Genomic DNA, 7,233 nt, shown 5'->3' on the forward strand with positions numbered 1-7,233 from the left:
TCCTGCCTTCGCCCGGCCCCTGCCCAGCGCCACCGCCTCCTCCGCCACCGTGCAGGGCGGCTCGGCGCTGCCCGCCCCTTCCCCGGCCCGGCCCGGCCCGGCCCGGCACACCTACCTCATCCCGCCTGTGCCGCCTCCGGCCGGCACCCTGTCCTGCCACAGCTGCCCCGAGCCCGGAATTCCAGCCCTGCCCCGAGCCCTTGCCCTGGCACAGCAGCCCCTCGCCCGGAATTCCAGCCCTGTCCTCACCCTGCGCTCAGTCCGTGCCCCTGCCCTCCTGCTGTGCACCAGCTCCACGGCAGCACGATTTACAGAGCCCTCCGTGCTCTACTTTCCTCTTGATAACCTTCCACAGTTTCACAACTCTACACAGCATCCAAGCTCTCAGCTCTGCAGCAGAGTGCTCCACACAGTATTCCTGATCCTGCCAGGCACAGCTGACGTCGGCACAGCCCCGTGTGCCTCACCACCTCTACATTTACAGGATTTCATCTTAAACTGCTCTGCACTCTGTAACCTCACCCCCAAACCACCCCAGTGTGCAGGCACACCTACTCTTCTGTGTGCTCCTTACACTCACACTACACTGACACAACGCACTACGCACTGCAGATATCCCACTGTCTTCACCATCCAAAGTTACTCACTCTATCATAGCACCAAAGAATTGTTAAGATTGGAAAAGACCTTTAAGATCATCAAGTCCACTCAAATTCATCATTAAACCATGTCCTTAAGTGCCATAACCACATGTTTTTTGAACACTCCCAGGAATAGTGACTCACACCCTACTGTACCCCCATTCTATTCACCAAATGTGCAAATCTGTGTACAGCTCACACTTTCCTCAGGGCTAGACTCCTGTATGTGCCCATGCTTTATTCCCTGGATTCCTCTGAGCTTTTGAAACACCCTGCTGTCTTTGTATTTCTGTAACACCAAACGCCAGCATGTCTGGAGATCCGAACTGTGCATAACAACCAGTTCCCCATTTGCAGAAAGCCCTCTAAACATCCCATTTCACACTCCCCACCCTGAGTACACCTGCTGCCATTAAGATGCTGACATTATGAACAGAAGAGCTGTCTGTGCTTCCTGCAGACTCCAACTTGCCCAGAGAAATAAAGCCATAGCAGTGACACTGCACACGTGGCACTTTGACACCAAGACCACTAACACTGTTCTCGAGTATTTCATCAAGCAAACAAACACTACATGCTGCCAGCCCTGTTATCTCACTGATCATCTTCCTCTGTGCTGCTGCAGCAGCAGCTGCATGATATTGTGCTGGGAGGGGCCAGGCTGCACTTTTGCTCATCTGTGTCCTTTCATCATTGCTCCGTGATCAAACCCAGCTCCTCATCCCTTTGTGGTCAGGCACTTGGCCTGGCTGGTCTCTGGCTCTTGTGGATCTTTAGTGATAGATATGCATAACAAGCTAAATTAAAACCACCTCAGGAGTGCTTTACTTGTGGTACAGTTAGAGCTGAGGCTCTGTACTGGATTAATTAGTGTATGATGGTAACTAATCAAATCATACTTTGGTAGCACTTTCAGTATGAGGCACTCTGCCCGCAGGTGAGGCAGCGACCTTCAAATACAGAGGAAGTGAGCAATTAAAACCAGCTAAAGTTGGAAGTTGCTGCTGGTTTCTATTCTGGCAAGTCCCATTGCAAAGTGCCTTGTGCCCCTCAGACTGCTGAGCTCACTGTGACATATACTTATGGATTCTCTGCTCCAGCTTCCCAAGATAGGCTGTAGCCTGTTCTATGTTTTAAGGTACTTACACGTTGTGGTTACACACCAACAAGGACAACACGGACAGCCTGATCCCTTGAAAGGGTCCTGGTTTTCTTTTGCAGAGGCATGAAGATACTGGGCTCTGCTCACCCAGAAGAGTCAGGGAAGGTCTCCTATGTCTCTCCAGGTCAAGTAGTAACTCAAGCATTTTCTGTATTGTGACTTAGATTTCAAGGCTCTCCCACATTCAGAACATGCTCTTATATACAGACATAGAAAAGATTCAAAAATAATCAACATTAATTTCTGGTCTGTTGCTACCAAACAGAAGTGCAAAATGGCCAACTGTTGCATGACCCACCTGAGGCAGTTGCAGAATCCCAACTTGGAGATCTGACTTCTTCTGAGATTTAAGCAAGGGATCCTTGCTGCTGCACTCTGATCACTTCCATGGGCAATGTTACCACACAGAAGCACACCATAAACCCAATAAGATCTTCCTTGCTTTCCCCTTCCCTTAAGATTTTGAGGAGCTCACAGTTCCATTTCACTTTTGCACAAGAGCTGTTAGTCCTAAAGTTTCTAAATTTAGGTTCGCAGCCTTTTTTGAAAGATATCTGAAACCCTTCTAACATAATGAAGTGCTTCAGAAACAGATTTGTCATACCCAAGGCCTCTTTCTAGACACCTTCATTTTCACTGCAAATATGGAACAAAGTGGTGTTCAAATCTTGATCAGTGGGTTTCCACATTTCTGTGCATTTCAGCTCTGATGCAGCATATGAACACAATTCATTCCTCTGATGATGAGTTCTGTTTTCACATGGTTTGAGGCTCTTCTGCCCAAGGATTGACTGGGACTCTCCCTATAGTGTTACAACTCCTCTTACAAACTCATTAAAAAACACTAGATAAGCTCAGCCCTGTACAGGAAAGTTGTAGGAATGCATTTGCTGTGTCTCACCAGCCTCTTCACAGCTATGTCTCTTTTTAAGTCAGTTCTTTTAGCACTTCTCACTTTTAGCATTAGGTTCACATTCAAAAGGTTATTGATAATTTTTACTTTTGGCATAATTTCAAACACTTTGTCAAAATCCTGCCAGACAAAATGCAGGATACACAAAACCCAAACCCAACCATTTTATCCAGAGAGTACATTACCTCACTCATAAGGAGACCCACACTGTACAGTCACCACCAGCTCAGGCTTACCCCCCTCAACCCTTTCCCTGGGGAGGCAGGAATTGTTCCCTGCACCACCTGTGCACAAACACCTCACTCTTCTCTTGGAGAGGGTCTCACTAAGGCAGCAGGAGCTGTGCAGCCACATGCAGGCAGCTGGGAAATCAAAACGTGAGCAGCTGCTATTCCTGGTCTGGCTGAGAGTTAGTGTGGGGCAGGACAGCTGCCTGCAAGGCCACATCTACTCTGCCAGAGATTTGCTGCTCCTTACTCACAGCTCCCCTTTGCCTAAACACCCCTCAGATTTACTACATGGAAACTCACAGCAGAAGTCAGCTGCTGTCCCTCTTTACCTTCCTGCAGTGCCAGTGAGAAACAAGGTTGTTCTGGGAAGATGTCACATATCTTACAGCCCTCCTGAGGTTACAGGCAGCTGGGGTAGGCAGATGGCCCTCCTGAAACATGTCAATAAGGACTGGGAGTAGGGAGGAATGATACAATGCAGCAATTAACAAATGATAGAGAGGAGCAGCAGAGCCTACAGAAATTCCCAAGCTACATAAATAATCTAAGGGGCATGAGCTTAATAGCTGAGAACATATGGATGCTAATTGCATATTACTCCACCAGAATGGGGAGAAAAAACCCTCCTTGTTCACAGAACTGCCTCTGTCCCACCTCAGGGCCCAGAAAGGAACTCTAGAGTTGCAAAGCTCAGCACAGTGTCCTTCCTCTGCCATCCAGGCAGGGGCAATTCTGGCACCAGCTGACTCTCTCACAACCCCCAACAGGGCTGCTATATCAACACTTAATACAGTTATCTTTACAGCTCTTCTGCAAGGGACCAGCTAGGTTGCAAGAGGCTGACAGTCTCTATCCCCATGAACTTCCTATGCTCTTTATGGACTGGTGTTCCTTGGATCTTTCATCCCAGTTAACATGATGTCAGGACACCTCCCTCACCCTGAGGACCATGAGATCTGGAACTGCCTGACCTCATCACTTCCTCTAAATGTGCAGATCCTCTCCTTCCTCTGCAGATGCAGCTGTGCAGCTAGACTTAAGGAGAGGAGGGAGGCAGAGGGAAAGCAATGTGCTTTCAGGTTTCCCCTCCCCAAACCACTGCTCGAGGCTGTGCAGGTAACAGTGCTAAGGAGGAGGGAGACCAAAGGCATGGGACACGGTAAGCCACAGGCAAGGCAAACACAAGGAGTACAGCTGTGGCAGTGGCTGCTCTTTAGGTATCATGTTGTGCTGCACACTTGTGACAACTGCAAAATTAGAACAGCAGTGACAGACTGAAAACTGCTGCAAAATTCCTAAGTCCAGGAAGCAAAGGTAGAATCCTGATAGAGGCTTGTGCAACATCAGGCAGGTTCAAATTAATCCTTGAAATAATACCTCTAACTTCCACCACAGCTTGACTTGGTCCAGGGCTGCAAGAAGGCTGCTCAATGGAATGGTTTGATTTAATTTACATCTGATTTCTCTGGTGTACATCAACTGCTTATATATGACCACGAATTTAACATAATCCTGAAAGCAGGTGGTTAAAATAAACCATCAACTTGCAGGCATAAGGAAATACTGGTTTAGATAATCCCACTATTAGATTCAGTTCTCTTTTAATACAGCACTTTCAAAGCAAGAAGGTAAACATGAGAGCAAAATAAGCGGCAAGCCAGGCTCTAGAGAGACCTTGGTTTATCTGTAGGAATGGTACTTGGTGAGTTATTTTGGGATGCTCAGGAGTAAAGCAGGTATCATGTACGACACACTATCCAAGACAGCTGTGCTCTCACAGCTGGGATCAAGCCACCAGCCCAAGACATCTCCTGTCCTCTCCCAACCACAAGGATAACTGTTTCCCATGACAAAGGAACCTGCTGTCCCAGCACCAGACCCTACAGCTCTAACAGTGATGCATTCTCCTAAGCCTGCTTGGCCTGCCTTGTTGGCAGGTGGTCTTTGAGACAGCATCAGAACAACCCAGCACAGCATGGCAGTGCCAGCAAAATTGACTGGGAGGCTTGTTTCAGCAAAGTCTAAAAATGCTGGGAATTGCAAGCCTGATTCCTTGAAGGTTCAGGATTTAATTAGCACACCCTGAGTGGTGATCTTCTCCCCCACCCCCTCGCTCTGTACAGCCTTCTGGTGTTTTATTCAGTTATTTCAAAACCTCCTCTGATGTTAATGCCTTTGAGTCAACTTCATTTATCTCCCTAATAATCCCAAAGTCTACTCTCTATTTTCAGATCTCAGTTCCTCTGACACATTCTTGCCTTTTCCTAGAATGCACTTTAAAGAGTATTCCTAAAGTTTGCCATCACTCGACCCTGCCTGAGCAATATTACATTTCTAATTATTCTACCCTGTATAATGCACTAAATTTGCTTCCCATTTCCTTTGTCCAGGGCTCTTTTGATTTGTTGTTTTTTTTTTAAACCTCCTCTGCCTCCTTTCTCCATCTAGCCAAGATGAACTGAGTTTTCCTCTGTTCCATTTTTGTTCTATATTGAGATATTCTTGCCTGATTTTGTGTTATACATCCACCCCAAGGCAGTGAAAATCATCCTCTTCTGCTGTATTGTGGTACACAACGCCAAAATGTCAGAGAGCATCCTACACATCAGAGACTGGAGCCTAGAGGATGTACAGGAAGAGCTGGGATCACAAGGGGACATAGACCTTTATTTGCAGTGTCACTTTTGGGTACTTCTATGGTCATTCCTGTCAATCACACATTGTCTGCAACTTGGTACATGCTAGCACAACCCTCACAGCCAGTCTGGACCAGGGGCAAGTGAGGAAGGAAATTTGAGTTGCAATAGTAGACTGAAAGGAGAAGGACAAGCACAGCATGAGGTGGAAAAGGGACAGGGAAATCTGGAATTTGGGGGTGGCTGACAGGAGACTGGTCCACAGGGTGGCTTTGGGGAGTGGGATGGGAGGTGTCCTAAAGCAGGACAGGGGGCTGAGCAGCAGTGCAGGCAGGAGCCAGGCTTTTGAGAGAGGACTTGGTTTTCAGAATTGGCAGCTGGAGTTGCATCTTCTGACACCTTTGTAGCCTCCACAGGGCACTCATGGACCTTGCAAAATGCTTCCCTTTTGCTTCCCAACTACCTCCTTCTGCCCTGCTCCAAGAAAAAAGTCATGCTGGTCCTGCCAGCCAGTAACTACTCACCAGCCAGCTCCAGTTCCTGGGGACCAGATGAAAAATCCTGTTCCTGTTCCTCCCAGCTGTGCCATATGCTGCTGAGCCAATGCTGTTCTGTGCCTCAGAGATGGACACACTTCACACAGTGACAGTAACACTCTTTTGGATGAAAATACGGTTTACAAGAGGAAGTAAGTTAATTTATAATTAACTTGAGATGCCTGAGCCCAAGACAAGGAACGCTTTTTAACTGGCAGCCAGATGGCTTTGTGGGCTCTGTTCCTTAAACCATTTATCAGCTTTTCATCTCAGAGACTGCCAGTCAAACAGCAGGCCCTGGAAATTATCCTACCACCTCTCTAGGAGTGTATTTTTGTATAGAGGCCTTGTTGGATTTCCAAACTTCATGTAAGTAGCTTAATTTACTACAGCCAGACTTTCTTTACTAAGGGAATGTAGGACAGAGACTTTTGTTTAGCATGGAAGATACCTCTTCAGGGTTGCATATTTAAGATTTCCTTCCCTTCCTTACCTAAAAGAAAATGAAAAGCTTTTCTTTGAGCCCCCTTGTGTCTGTTACAGACACAACTCTCCAGGTCTTTGCTCTCTGGTGTGTATGCCTTTGTAGCAAGGTCTCTCACAGCCATGCGGTCTCCTTGATCTACTGGTGCTAGAAATGTATTCTAGTGAAACTGCTAAAGATTTCCTCTTCTGTACACAAAATTAATATTCTTCCTAGAGGCAAATCATAGCAATGAGCATCTTCTGCTCTGCACCTCAACACAGATGCATGCATGCCGACTTCAGGTATGAAGCATTTGATGCCCCTTGCAGTGTTGATTCCAGAAGGTCAGATTTTAAGGCCCATGGAAACCTTCTCTCCCCATCTCCTTCATCGCAGAAGACAGAAACTTCTCCCCATGATTCCTGCATTTGAAGCCAAAGCACCTACATCGAAGGAATTGCCCAATTATTCCAATAATTACAATGCCTTTCTCATTAGGGATCATTTTATCATCAAATTGTCATGGGATGCTACTCTGCACTGGTCTGCTACACTGAAGAGCCATCAAGTTCTGTGTTTTGATCATCATCTTACTCAATTTTTCTCTCCATGCTTTTTCAAACAAAATGGATACTATAAGGGGTTTGGG

Source organism: Camarhynchus parvulus, chromosome 6 (genome assembly GCF_901933205.1).
Source record: "Camarhynchus parvulus chromosome 6, STF_HiC, whole genome shotgun sequence".
Lineage (NCBI taxonomy): Eukaryota > Metazoa > Chordata > Aves > Passeriformes > Thraupidae > Camarhynchus > Camarhynchus parvulus.